This window comes from Tachyglossus aculeatus, chromosome X1, assembly GCF_015852505.1.
Source record: "Tachyglossus aculeatus isolate mTacAcu1 chromosome X1, mTacAcu1.pri, whole genome shotgun sequence".
In the NCBI taxonomy this organism is placed as follows: Eukaryota; Metazoa; Chordata; class Mammalia; order Monotremata; family Tachyglossidae; genus Tachyglossus; species Tachyglossus aculeatus.
Window position 1 is genome coordinate 85,825,136 of NC_052101.1, and position 14,751 is coordinate 85,839,886.

Here is a 14,751-nt window from a genome sequence, read left to right on the forward strand (position 1 = left end):
ATGCTACCCATGCATCCTGCCATAAAATTAGGCTCCTTCCCAATCTTGGTTCTTTCCTGGCAAAAGTTATCCATTCATTCATTCAATCGTATTTATTGAGCACTTACGGTGTGCAGAGCACTGCACTAAGAGCTTGGGAAAGACAATATGCAACAATAAACAGTGACATTCCCTGCCCACAATGAGTCTAGAGGCGGGGAGACAGACATCAATCCAAATAAATTAAATTACAGATATGTACATAAGTGCTGTACATATGTGCTGTGGGGCTGGGCGGGGGGAAGAGTAAAGAGATCAAGTCAGGGCAATGCAGAAGGGAGTGGGAGATGAGGAAAAGTGTGGCTTAGTCTGGGAAGGCCTCTTGGAGGAGATGTACTTTCAATAAGGCTTTGGAGTGGGGGTGAATAATTGTCTGGTGGATTTGAGGAGGGAGGGTGTTTCAGGCCAGAGGCAGGATGTGGGCTAGAAGTCAGAGGAGAGACAGGTGAGATGGAGGCACAGTGAGAAGGTTAGCACTAGAGGAGTGAAGTGTGGAGCTGGGTTGTAGAAGGAAAGAAACGGGGTGAGGTAGGAGAGGGCAAGGTGATTGAGTGCTTTAAAGCCAATGTTGAGGAGTTTTACCTTTGATGAATCGATGGATGGGCAACCACTGGAGTTTTTTTGAGGAGAGGGGGTGACATTACCTGAACATTTTTGTAGAAAAATGAATGTTGTGAAGAGTGACAGTAAAGAGACAGGAGGCTGGGAGGTCAGTAAGGGAAGCTGATGCAGTAATTCAGGCAGGCTAGGATGAGTGATGGTATTAACCTGCTAGCAGTTTGGATGGAGAGGAAATGGCGGATTTTGGCAATGTTGTGAAGGTGGGACTGACAGGATTTTATGATGGACTGAATATGTGGATTGAATGACAGAGAAGGGTCAAGGATAACTCCAAGGTTAAGGGCTTGTGAGATGGGATTGATAATGGTGCCGTCTTCAGTGATGGGAAAGTCAGGGAGAGGACAGGGTTTGGGTGGGAAGATAAGGAGTTCTGTTGTGGGCATGTTAAATTTGAGGTGATGGGAGGACATCCAAGTAGAGATGTCTTGAAGGCAGGAGGGGATGTGAGAGTGGAGAAAGGGAGAGAGATCAGGGCTGGAGATGTAGATTTGGGTATCATCTGCGTAGAGGTGGTAGTTGAAGTCAAGAGAGCAAATGAGTTCTACAAGGGAGTGGGTGTAAATAGAGAATAAAAGGGGACCCAGAACTGAACCTTGAGGGTCTCCCACAGTTAGGAGGTGGGAGGCAGAGGAGGAGCCCACAAAGGAGACTGAGAATGAATGGCCAGAGAGATAAGAAGAGAACCAGGAGGGGACAGAGTTAGTGAAGCCAAGGTTGGATAACATTTCCAGGAGAAGGGGGTGGTCCACAGTGTCAAAGGCAGCTGAGACGACAAGGAGGATTAGGATGAAGTAGAGGCCGTTGGATCTGGTAAGAAGGAAATCTGAGAATCTGGCAAGAAGGATCTGGCAAGAAGGAAATTTGAAAGGGCAGTTTCTGTGGAGTGAAGGAGGCAGAAACCAGATTTGACAGGGTCAAGGAGAGAATTGGAGGAGAAGAATTTGAGACAGTGGACATAGACAACTTGCCCAAGGATTTTGAGAGGAATAGTAGAAAGGAGATGGGGTGATAACTGGAGGGAACCGTGGGGTCAAGGGAGGGTTTTTTTAGGATAGGGGAGACATGGGCATGTTTGAAAGCAGTGGGGAAGAAGCCATAGGACAGCAAACGGTTGAAGATGGATGTACGAGAGGGAAGAAGGAAGGGTGCAAGAGCTTTGATAAAGTGAGGAGGAATGAGGTCTGAAGCACATGTGGAGGAGGTGGCTTTTGAGAAGAGGTAGATCTCTAGAGATACTGCTGGGAAGGATAGGAGAGTTGAAGGCGGGGCTGGAAGGGGGAGAGACTGAGGAGGGGCAGGGGTAATTTTAGGGAGCTCACACCTGATGGTGTAAATTTTCTGAATAAATTAGGTGGCCAGGTCACTGGGGTGCAAGGGAGGGGGGAAGCCGTGGGGACAGGGGACCTGAGGAGGGAGTTGAATTTCTGGAACAACTGGCGAGGGCAGTGGGCATGGGTGTCAACAAGGGTCGAGAAGTAGTTTTGCCTGGCAGAGGAGGCAGAGTTAAAGCATGCAAGGATAAACTTGAAGTGGACAAAGTCAGCCTGATATTTAGATTTCTGCCTGCAGCACTCTGCGGCTCGAGCATAAGAGTTAAAGGAGGAGGACTGTGCAGGTGAGCCAGGGCTGTGAGTTAGTGGTACGTGATTGACGAAGGGACAGGGGAGCAAGTGAGGTGAGTTCAGTAGAGAAGCAGCGTGGCTCAGTGGAAAGAGCACAGGCTTTGGAGTCAGAGGTCATGGGTTCAAATCCCAGCTCTGCCACTTGTCAGCTGTGTGACTTTGGGCAAGTCACTTTCAATCAATCAATCAATTATATTTATTGAGCGCTTACTGTTTGCAGAGCACTGTACTAAGCGCTTGGGAAGTACAAGTTGGCAACATATAGAGACAGTCCCTACCCAACAGTGGGCTCACAGTCTAGAAAAGGGAGACAGAGAACAAAACCAAACATATTAACAAAATAAAATAAATAGAATAGACATGTACAAGTAAAATAAATAAATAGAGTAATAAATATGTACAAACATATATACATATATACAGGTGCTGTGGGGAAGGGAAGGAGGTAAGACGGGGGATTGTGGGGGGCGAGGGGGAGAAGAAGGAGGGGGCTCAGCCTGGGAAGGCCTCCTGGAGCAGGTGAGCTCTCAGTAGGGCCTTGAAGGGAGGAAGAGAGCTAGCTTGGCGGATGTGCGGAGGGAGGGCATTCCAGGCCAGGGGGATGACGTGGGCCGGGGGGTTGACGGCGGGACACTGGGCCTCAGTTCCCTCATCTGTAAAATGGGGATGAAGACTGTGAGCCCCACGTGGGACAACCTGATTACCTTCTATCTACCCAAGTGCTTAGAACAGTGCTTGGCATATAGTAAGAGCTTAACAAATACCAACATTATTATTATTATTAGAGAGGGTGGTGCTGAGAACATCTATTTAATAATGATGGCATTTGTTAAGCACTTACTATGTGCAAAGCACTGTTCTAAGCACTGTGGGGGATACAAGGTGATCGGGTTGTCCCACGTAGGGCTCACAGTCTTAATCCCCATTTTACAGATGAGGTAACTGAGGCTCGGAGAAGTTGGGACTTGCCCAAGTTCACACAGCAGACATGTGGCAGAGCCGGGGTTAGAACCCATGACCTGGTCATCTAAGGTGGGTAGTTTGGGTATGGAGGCTAAATGGGACATGATAAGTTGAGAAAATTGGATGTGGTCCAGGGATCAGAAGTCTCTGTGGGGGAATAGTACAGATTTACGGGGAGGAGGTGTGTGGGAGAGGAGGCAAGTGAGGAGGTTGTGGTCAGATAGAGAGATTTCAGAGTTGGTGAGGGTAGAGATTGTGCAGTGGTTAGAGATGATGAGATCCATCTGACCTGCTCAAACTCCAGAGAGACTTAGTTTCTTCCTCTTGGCTCAGTTTCCTGTTGAACAGCATGGCCAGCATTTATTTTTCTATGTATATTCCCAATAACAGCATTACACACATTGTAGCTGATCAGTAATTGTTAGTGATGATGATGACGATGATGGTTATGGTGACAGGGAGAAATGGGGTGTTCCTCCTCACTCCATTTCCTCACTCCACTCTGGATACAGAGTGTGATCCCCAGTTTCTGGAGGAAAATCAGCAAACTCAGACTAGGGGACTCTTTTGTATTTCTATTTGTAATTGGGGCAAGGGGTGGGGAGATGTGTGTGTTTCTGTACGGGAGCAGCATTGCCTAGTGGAAAGAGCTCAACCAGGGAGTCAGAGGACCTGGGTTCTAATCCCAGCTCCACCACTTGTCTGCTGTGTGACCTTGGACAAGTCACTTAACTTCTTTTCAGTGCCTCAGTTTCCTCATCTGTAAAATGGGGATTTAGTACCTGTTCTCCCTCCTACTTAGATTGTAAGCTCTGTGTGGGACAGGAACTGTGTCTGACTTGATTATCTTGCATCTTTCCCAGCAGTTAGTACAGTGCTTGACACGTAGTAAGTGCTAAACAAATACTACAATTATTATTGTTTTCTTTTGCAATGGTGGGAGCCCTTGATTGGGTGACTCCTCCCAACCTCTCTCCCCAGGATGCCTTGTGTGGGGACACAGTGGAAAGATGAAGGAGTCAAGTATATGACATGAATGGGGCTTACTGGCTCCTGCCCGACTCCTGCTGCTGATTCCTCGTGTGACCCTGGGGCTGGGCATTCACCCGTCTGTTGTGGGCACCCCCAGCCAAGGCGGGGTAGGGGGTGGGGGTAATTTTACCCTAAGAACTTAATTATCTGAAAAATATCAACTTGCAATTTTTCTCTTTTTTTTGAAATCGTATTTGTTAAGCATTTACTATGAGAAGCAGCATGGTGTAGTGGATAGAGCACGGCCTGCGAGTCAGAAGGTCATGGGTTCTAATCCTGGCTCCGCCACTTATCTGCTGTGCAACCCGCATTTTACAGATGAGGGAATTGAGGCATAGAACAGTGAAGTGACTTGCTCAAGGTCACATAGCAGACAAGTGGCTGAATCAGGATTAGAACTCAGGTCCTTCTGACACCAAGGTCCATGTTCTATCGACTAGACAGTGTTGCTTCTTCCTGTGGGATCAGTGACATGGGCTCCACAGATTTCAGAACAGTGCTCCAGCACTTAGAACAGTGCTTTGCACATAGTAAGCGCTTAACAGATGCCATCATTATTATTATTATTATTTCCAGAGGGTCTCCAGTTCACACACTGAGGTAGAGCAGAGGGCCTGCTGAGGCACTCAGAGGGTGGGCTTGGAAGTTCTGGCCCCTATCTATTGTACTGCTTCAGAAATCATGGTTCCTCACAGTGGCAATTCCTGGTCCAATATTTCAGTAATACAGGTGGACCCGGAGAGATCTCCACACAGCCAACCCTCCCTTCAGGCAAGCCCAGCACCTCCCTCTTGGCCCTGAAGCCACCAGCAGGGTGACTTCAAGGCCGCTGGCAGAGCCTGGCTCCGTGTAGTCATTTAAAATATCTTCATATCAGAAAAAAATAATCTGGGCGGTTGGCAGAGGGCCACTGGGAACATTAATGAGAATACATGCCCCCGCATGATATGACTTGAATTTCCAATTCTCATTTTCATTCTCATTGGTAGCTCACTGCCAAACCTGGGATAATAACACACGCAGCTCACATAATGAGTCATCAACTAGTGCTGGTGAATGCACAGACATGCACACAGCTGGGAGTCTATGTTTCCAAATTAGTCACATCTGCCAAATTTAGTTGCAAAGCCTGTGTGCAGGTGATGTGCTTGTACAGAACAGTCCCCTTCCCCAGTGTTGTTTCTCAGAAAATATGGAAGATTTGCATTATACAAGTGACTCGTATCTGGAGAAAAAAGTGTGGCTTGGCTGTGTATTACTCGCAAGCCCAGAGAAATGGGGTGAGGCTGAAATTCTAAGGCCCTTGATTTCTGGGGAGTGGCTCGGGCATGGAGCCCCTAGGGTGGATTGTTAGAGCCCAACCCTGGGCGGGGCAGAAAGATGGCCCCAGAGTTACACCTGGCCTGTTCTCTGATCAGAAATTTTGGGCTCTCAGCCCCAGGACAACAGGAACTGAATATGACTCAGTGGTCCCAGCAGTCACCTGGGGCTTTGAGTCCCTGAGACCCCAATGGAGCTCAGCTTTTCACTTCTATGAAAGGAGAGAAGGTTAGCACTCCCCTTGAGAAGGATGGAAGAGGTCCTAGTGGCCTTTACAACACGTATATGGTTAAGGCATTGCCACTGACGTCTTGGCATCTAACCAAGTTTTTTAGAGAAGCAGTGTGGCTTAGTGGAAAGAGCATGGGCTTGGGAGTCAGAGGTTGTGGGTTCTAATCCTGACTCCACCACTTGTCAGCTATGTGACTTTGGGCAAGTCACTTAACTGAGGCTTAGCTCATCTGTAAAATAGGGATTAAGACTGTGAGCCCACATGGGACAACCTGATTACCTTACATCTACCCCAGAGCTTAGAACAGTGCTTGGCACATAGTAAGTGCTTAACAAATACCATCATAGCAAAGAGGCACGGCCTAGTGGCAAGAGCACGCGGTTTGGGAGTCAGAGGATGTGGGCTCTAATCCCGGCTCAGCCGCTTGTCAGCTGTGTGACCTTGGGCAAGTCACTTCACTTCTCTGTGCCTCAGTTACCTGATCTGTAAAATGGGGATTAAGACTGTGAGCCCCACGTGGGACACCTGATTACCTTGTATCTACCCCAGCACTTAGAACAGTGCTTGGCACATAGTAAGTGCTGAACAAATACCATAGTTATTATGGGAGAAGCACAGTGGTGTAGGGATAGAGCACAGGCCTGAGAGTCAGAAGGTTATGGGTTCTAATTTTGGCTCCTCCACTTTTCTGCTGTATGACCTTGGGCAAGTCACTTAACTTCTCTGTGCCTCAGTTACCTCGACTGTAAAATGGGGATTGATTGTCCCCATATAGGACAGGGACTGTGTCCAACTAGATTTGCTTGTATCTACCTCAGTGCCTAATATAGTGCTAGGCACACAGTAAGCATTTAACAATTATTATAGAAGCAACATGGTCTATTGGATAGAGCACTGGCCTGGTCATGGATCTAATCCCGGCTCCACCAATTGTCTGCTGTGTGGCCTTGGGCAAACCACTTCATTTCTCTGTGCCTCAGTTGCTTCATCTGTAAAATGGGGATTAAGACTGTGAGCCCCGTGCAGAGCAGGGACTGTGTCCAACCTGATTTCCTTGTATCCACCCCAGCGCTTAGTATAGTGCCTGGTACATAGTAAGTGCTTTAACAAATACCATTATTATTATTATTATTATTATTATTATTACTATTAATAATAATAATAATAATAATAATAATAATAATAATAATGAAAATTTTTCTTCCTTCAAAGATCAAGGCTCCTCCTAGAGGCAATTCCTTGTCCAAATTTTTGGTAATGCAGGACCTCGAGAAATCTCCACTGAGCCAGCCCCACCTCACTCTAGACGAGGGTGATCATTTGTCTGATTTTCCAATGGACAGTCTACTTTCCATTGGATTGTCCCATGTCCAGTTCCACTTTGGTGCTTAGATGCTTTTATGCTTTTTACTCAGTGTACTTTCAGTGCACAGCATCCCTCCACTGCTCCTTGGCCCCTGGAGCTTACACCGCCTTGGGTGGTGAACTAGATGTCTGTAGAACAGTCAGGAGAGGGAGAAAAATCAGGGTCTTCCAGAGGGACACTCTAGTTTTGAGTTGTTTCTGGACAAATCGGGTGGATTTCTGCAAAAAAGTGTGACTGTGTGATATAATAATAATAATAATAATAGTTATGGTACTTGTTAAGCACTTACTATGCTCCAAGCACTGTTCTAAGCATGGGGTTAAATACAAGTTAATCAGGTTGGACACAATCCCTGTCCCAAATGAGGCTCACAGTTTAAGTAGGAGGGAGTAGAATTTAATCCTCATTTTACAGATGAGGTAATTAAGGCACAGAAAAATTAAGTGACTTGCTCAAGTCACACAGCAGACAAATGGCAGAGCAGGTATTAGAACCCAGGTCTTTTGATTCCCAGGTTTGTGCTCTTTCCACTATAACATGCTGCTTCCCATTATGACACATGTACAGAGAGAACAGGTCTGGGAGACAGAGGACCTGGGTTTTAATCCTGGCTCTGCCAATTACTTACTGTATGAGCTTGGGCAAGTCACTGAACTTCTCTGTGCCTCAGTTCTCCCTCCTACTTAGACTCTGAACCCCATGTGGTGCAGGGACTGTCTCCTAACCTAATTTATATCTACCCCAGCATTTAGAAAAGTGCTTGACAAATTGTAAGTGCTTAACAATTACCATAAAAAATAGATATCCACAATCTATTTTATTGTCTGTCTTCTCCTTTAGACCGTAAGCACCTTGTAAGTAGAGAATGTGTCTACTAACTCTGTTCTAGAGAAGCAGCGTGGCTTAGTGGAAAGAGCCCGGGTTTAGGAGTCAGAGGTCATCATCATCAACATCATCAATCGTATTTATTGAGCGCTTACTGTGTGCAGAGCACTGTACTAAGCACTTGGGAAGTACAAATTGGCAACATATAGAGACAGTCCCTACCCAACAGTGGGCTCACAGTCTAAAAGATTAGGTCGTGGGTCCTAATCCCTCCTCCACCACTTGTCAGCTGTGTGACTTTGGGCAAGTCACTTAACTTCTTAGTGCCTCAGTTACCTCATCTGTAAAATGGGAATTGAGACTGTGAGCCCTACGTGGGACAACCTGATTACCCTGTATCCACCCCAGTGCTTAGAACAGTGGTTGGTACATAATAAGTGCTTAACAAATACCAACATTATTACTATTCATATTCTATTCTACTTTCCCAAGCATTTAGTAAAGTGCCCTGCTCAAAGTAAGCCCTAAGTAAATATGATTAATAATTGGTTACATGTTGGAGTGATGTGTGACATCATGTGCTTCAAGGTTTTTTTTTCAGGTACCATCAGTGACCACTGAACTCCAGAGAGCCCATCCTCCTGAGAATAATCCTGCCACTAATCCATGCTGCTTCCCTATCGTTACTATTATTATTATTATTATTATTATTATTATTTGGGCCAGTCCCTTGAGCATCTTTCAGGCTTCCAATAGAGGTAGCGAAGACACATTCTCTTTGCTTGTAGCTCTGCTCTCACCTCCCACCCCACTACCCGCCAGTTCAGAAGTGACATTGGCCAGGAAAAGGTGGGCAGACCCTACTCCTGTGTCCTTCCTGGTGCTGGGTATGAGCAGCCTGGGCGTTGAGCTGTCTGAGTGGGAGAAGTACAGGAAGGGAACACCTGGTCTGGACGATCAACATAAATTTCATACTGTCCTAGACTGGGGAGTGGGGAAATGGAGAAGATGACCCCAGACCTCAATTCTCCTGTGGGACACTCCATGCTTACTTAGAGATGGCCCATGCCAGACCTCCTGCAGATTGACTCTGGAGCGCGGACTTGCTGTAGTCGTAGAGGAAGCGCCACCTGCTGTCTGTCTGTAGATACTGCAACTTCTCGAACTCAACCTCCAAAAAATGAATTTCTGGAGATTTGTTTCTGTTTTTGCTTTGTTACCCTACCTGACTTGGACCAACAGAAGGAGAAAGAGGGCACAAGGTGGTGCCGCCCCCTCCAGCCCCCTATCTAACATTCTTCTAGATTGCAAAACCTTTAAAACCAGGGATCTTGTACACTAATTCTATTACACTCTCCCACTTAATACATTGCTCTACCCAGAATAAGCGCTCAGAAAATGCTGATTGATGGATTGATTGAAATCAATTGGCAATGAGACATATTCTTCTTTGTTTGTTGGAACAATACTCCTAAGGGGGCAGAAGTAGTTATACTCCCAAGATAGGACACCAAAGAGTTCCTTGTAATTTATCATGGGCAGGGAATGTATCTGTTTATTGTTATATTGAACTCTCCCAAGCGCTTAGTACAGTGCTCTGCATACAGTAAGCGCTCAATAAATATCATTGAATGAATGAAGAATAAAGCTTCCCAATAAAGTCAACTCATGTGATCGTCCTTGAAGAGAGGCCCGATTGTGTATGGGTGCCAACTTATATTAGACACTAAAAGTATATTCAGAGTACAGGCAGGTCCACTGCTGTAACTCTTTGAACCCTCTTCACCACCAGCCAAGTGAAACATTTGGTAAATACAGCCTCGCTTTCCTGCATGTCCTCAGTCCCCCAGCACCACGGGGGCTGGGGAACTCTCTGCCTGTTCCTGGCACACTCTGTGCTCCAACCACGATGCTTCCCTGGGGACCAGCCCACTTTCCCCTCCGCACCATCGAGGAGACTCCACCCCATCCTGTTTTCCACTGCCCCTGCAAGAAAGAGAATAGCACCTGCTGCATGAGGCCTCCGCAAAACCTCGGGAAGTCTGGGGGCCATGGTAGCCATTGCTGTGGCTCTGAATCACGAGGAGCCTGAAAATCTGCTCCTCCAGCCACAGCTTCTTACTGGTTTTGTTTTTCATTCGGTCTACTGGGTATTTGACCTTGTTTCTTGTTCCGTTTTAACATTTTATTGTTTCAGTGCTCCAAACGTGTCTGTCTCATGTCCTCTTCAATCAATCAATCAATCACATTTATTGAAGGGTTACTGTGTGCAGAGCAATGTACTAAGTGCTTGAGAGAGTACACTATGACAATATAACAGACACATTCCCTGCCCACAACGATCTTCCAATCTAGAGGGGGAGACAGACATTAATATAAATAAATAGATTAAATTACGGATATGTACTTAAGTGTGGTAAGGTTGGGAGAGGGATGTGTGAGTAAAGGGAGTAAGTTAGGGTGACACAGAAGGTCAGAAGAGAGTGGAAGAAAAGGAAAAGAGGGCTCTTCCCCAGCGGTATTCAAAGATTGTGAGCTCCTTGAGGGACAGAGTCAGTGTCTAATTCCCACTTGTATACTCTCTGCCAGGGCTAAGAACAGTGTTCTGCACACAGTAAGCAACTCTGCCACATCTCTGCTGTGTGAGCTTGGGCAAGTCACTTAACTTCTCTGGGCCTTAGTTCCCTCATCTGTAAAATGGGGTTAAAGACTGTGAGCCCCATGCGGGACAACCTGATCACCCTGTATCCTCCCCAGCGCTTAGAACAGTGCTTTGCACATAGTAAGCGCTTAACAAATGCCAATTATTATTATTATTATTATTACTATTACTACTTCTAATTCAGATGGTTAACAAAGGAGGCAGCTGCCTTAGAGCCCTCTGTCCAGGGGGTGGCAGCCCAGTAGTGGTAAAAAATTTGAAAAGTTTGCAACTCTGGAGGCTTTATCAGGGAAGCCTTTCTATTCAGAACTTTTGATGTATGGTGATTTTGAAATAATTATAACATTAAAATTGTTAGTAGATTGTAGTTATCATGGTTTTACTCTTACTCTTAATCACTCGTCTATTCTTGACACTTCGATGTGATATTCTTAACGTCAGATTTATATTTTCCCTATAAGTGCCTAGCAGTGGTGAAAGTTAACCGGAAGTCAACGAAACAGCATTCTCATAAGAAAATGAAATTTCCCAGATCTGGGTGGGAAACGTGTAGGAGCAGCATGGTGCCCATAAGCAGGGCAGGTGGATGGAGTACTCCCTGTTTCCAAAGTCATCCTTATAGGGCTCCAGGTGTGGAGGCGAGGGCAGGGGCACGTCTGCCTGCACTGCCAGGGAAAATCTGTAAGAAGTGAGCATTGCCTGGGGAAGTGGGCTGGTGGTAGCGTTAGGAGTGCAGGGAACCTCTTCTGCCAGGTTCAATTCAGCCCCCACCTCGCCATCTGCCCAGGTACCCAGTTTATTCTCATTCCTCACCCCACCCGAACTCAGTTTCTGGGGCAAAGGAGGCAAAGGTGAGATGGGTAATCTGGAAGACAATTATAGGAAGAGCCATGAGGCTCCCATTCTTAGCTAGACTCTGTTAGGCCTCCATATCTAGCTAAGCCAAGTCCACAACTACATATCCATGATATTGCTGCTAAACGTTTGTGACTTTGTATTCAAGACTATGTAGCTTGTGATTTCGGGAAAATAGATACTTAACAGACTAGGAGATAGAAAACTTGCTGCTACAAAGTCAAGAAGCCCCCATATGGCCACAGGCTACAAGATTTGCCAGCCAATGCCCAGAAGTTAGCTCAGCTTCCGTCTACCGTCATCCGGAGAAAGAACATGGTGATGTTGTAACCCCGGTAAACTGGTCTAGTAAGGATTGGGTTGGGACTATTGTTTCCTGTGGGATGTTATTGCCATGTCTGCTGGACCCCTTCCAGTAATGATAATAATAATAACCGTGGTATTTGTTAAGCGCTTACTATGTGCTAAGCACTGTTCTATGCATTGGGGCAGATACAAGGTAATCAGGTTGGACATTGTCCCTGTCCCTCATGGGGCTCACAATCTTGATCCCCATTTTACAGATGAGGTAACTGAGGCCCAGAGAAGCGAACTGACTTGCCCAAAGTCACCCAACAGACATGTGGCAGAGTCGGCTTTAGAACCCACGACCTCTGAATTCCAGGCCTGTGCTCTTTTCACTAGGCCATGCTGCAGTAACAAACAGCTGTTAGAGAAGGAGCATGGCCTAGAGGATAGAGCACTACCCTTGAAGTTAGAAGGACCTGGGTTCTAATCTTGGCTCTGCCACTTGTCTGCTGTGTGACCTTGGGTAAGTCATTTACCTTCTCTGGGCCTCAGTTACCTCATCTGTAAAAGGGGAATTAAGACTGTAAACCCCATGTGGGACAGGGACTGTGTCCAACCCAATTTGCCCATATCCACCCCAGCACTTAGTACAGTGTCCGGCACAAGGTAAGTGCTTAACTAATACCATTAGTATTAATAATATTTATATTAACCCCTTAAATAAATCCTGCTAACCTGTCCCGGAGCGTCTTAATTCCTTGCATTTAAATGACCTGAGTTCTCCTGGATCTAGTTATAATAATAATAATAATGCCATTATTATTATTATTATTAGTTCAAAACACAGTGGACCGCTCACTTGCCCCATCCACTGCCACATAATAATAATAATGATGGCATTTATTAAGCGCTTACTATGTGCAAAGCACTGTTCTAAGCACTGGGGAGGTTACAAGGTAATCAGGTTGTCCCATGGGGAGCTCACAGTCTTAATCCCCATTTTACAGATGAGGGAACTGAGGCCCAGAGAAGTGAAGTGACTTGCCCAAAGTCACACAGCTGACAATTGGCAGAGCCTGGATTTGAACCCATGACCTCTGACTCCAAAGCCCGGGCTCTTTTCCACTGAGCCGCGCTGCTTCACAACACATGGGTGTTTGTGGTAAGAGCCAAGGGTTTTTTTTCATGGAGGAGGTGATTGTATAAGCAGATGGAAGTGGAAGAAGACTTCAGTTCGGAGCAGGAGGGGCCGGCCCAGCCCTAGAACCTTTGGGTGACCCAAACTGCAGACCCTGACTCCCACAGGACTGCAGGGAGAGCTGCTCTGGGTTTGGGAAGGGAAGGTGGGAGGGACAATGGGGGGTGGGGTGCTCGGCCTCCAGTCCAGCCAGTGACATCATCACATTATGCTGTGGGCCCAACGCATCATGTGACTTGATGGGTGTACAGGCTGGGAGACAATCACTGAACAGGGACATTCCAAATGGATGGTGACTTTCAAAGAATATGAGGCCAAGGAGCTGGGAATGTCAGCTAGTGATGACCACACATACCGACAGTTTGGCTTTGTAACAGAATCTCCTCACTCTCCAGGTGACCAAACACCACTGTTTTGGCTGAGCAAGAAACCTGACAAACGAATTCATGGCTTGTCAGAAAAAAAAAAATCACATCCCAAAATATCTTCACCTGCAGTCCCTAAACAAATGGTGGTATTGTGAATACTTGACCTTGACACATGAGGAATGACTGTGTCAGGTTTATAGTTAATGTTGCATTATGTGTCCTTAGGGATCAGCAGATGCCAAGATTGTGGAAGTTCTTCCCAAACAGGCAGAGTTTTCCTCTTACTTAGCCCATTGAAGGTCAGTGATGGGCTATTTGCAATTTGTTGCGCATGCAGACCCAAACCAAAAGGATCAAATTCCTTTCATACAGGCATGGTTGAAGAATTTGGTGGCTAAGACCCACTGGAAATTAGTTTGGTTTTCAAATACAGTAGCAGTGTGGCCTAGTGAAAAGAGCTTCTCATATGGTCTCCGCCACTTAAATAATATTTCTGGTATTTGTTAAACACTTACTATATGCCCAGTACTGTTCTAAGTGATTGATGCAATGCAATCAGATCAGTCCCTGTCCCAAATGGGGTTCTCAGTCACTTAACTTCTCTAGGCCCCAGTTTCCTCATCTGTAAAATGGTGATAAATGCCTGTTCTCCTTTTTAAACTTTGAGCCTGTTGTGGAACAGGGACTATCTGATCTCATTACCTCATACATATCTCAACACTTTGCACATAGTAAGCACTGGCTAAATACCCACATCATTATTATTCAACTCACACACAAAAGTCATTTTTGTGGTCTAGTGTGGTCTAGTAGAAAGAGCGCAGGGTTGGAAGTAAGAGGATCTGGGTTCTAATCTCAGCTCCACCACTTTCCTGTTGTGTGACCTTGGGCAAGTCACTTCACTTCTCTGTGCCTCAGTTTCCTCAACTATAAAATAATAATAATAATGGTATTTGTTAAGCATTTACTGTGTGCCAGGCACTGTATTAAGTGCTGGGGTGGATACAAGCAAATCAGGCTGTACACAGTCCCTTGTCCCATGTGAGGCTCACAGTCTCAATCCCCATTTTACAGATGAGGTAACTGAGGTACAAAGAAGTGAAGTGACTCGCTCGAAGTGACAGAGCAGACAAACGGTGGAGCTGGGATTAGAACCCATGACCTTCCAACTCCCAGGCCCATGCTCTATATATATAATAGCATTTATTAGCATTTATTAAGCGCTTACTATGTGCAAAGCACTGTTCTCTCTATCCACTACGCCACGCTGCTTCTCTAATCTTCTTTAACATTTGCAACAAAGCTAGGACATGATCCTCAATTTTATTTGACTTCGGTCATTAGAGTCCTATGGCCCATT

General features: G+C 46.0%; 1 non-coding gene across 1 annotated transcript; it reads left to right on the forward strand.

Annotated features, from left to right (window-relative positions):
- The first annotated feature begins 5,803 nt into the window (after window positions 1-5,803).
- Window positions 5,804-5,931, forward strand: LOC119920187. The gene has a single exon (XR_005447950.1). It is a non-coding gene; the product is annotated as a U6atac minor spliceosomal RNA (small nuclear RNA).
- The last annotated feature ends 8,820 nt before the right edge of the window (window positions 5,932-14,751 follow it).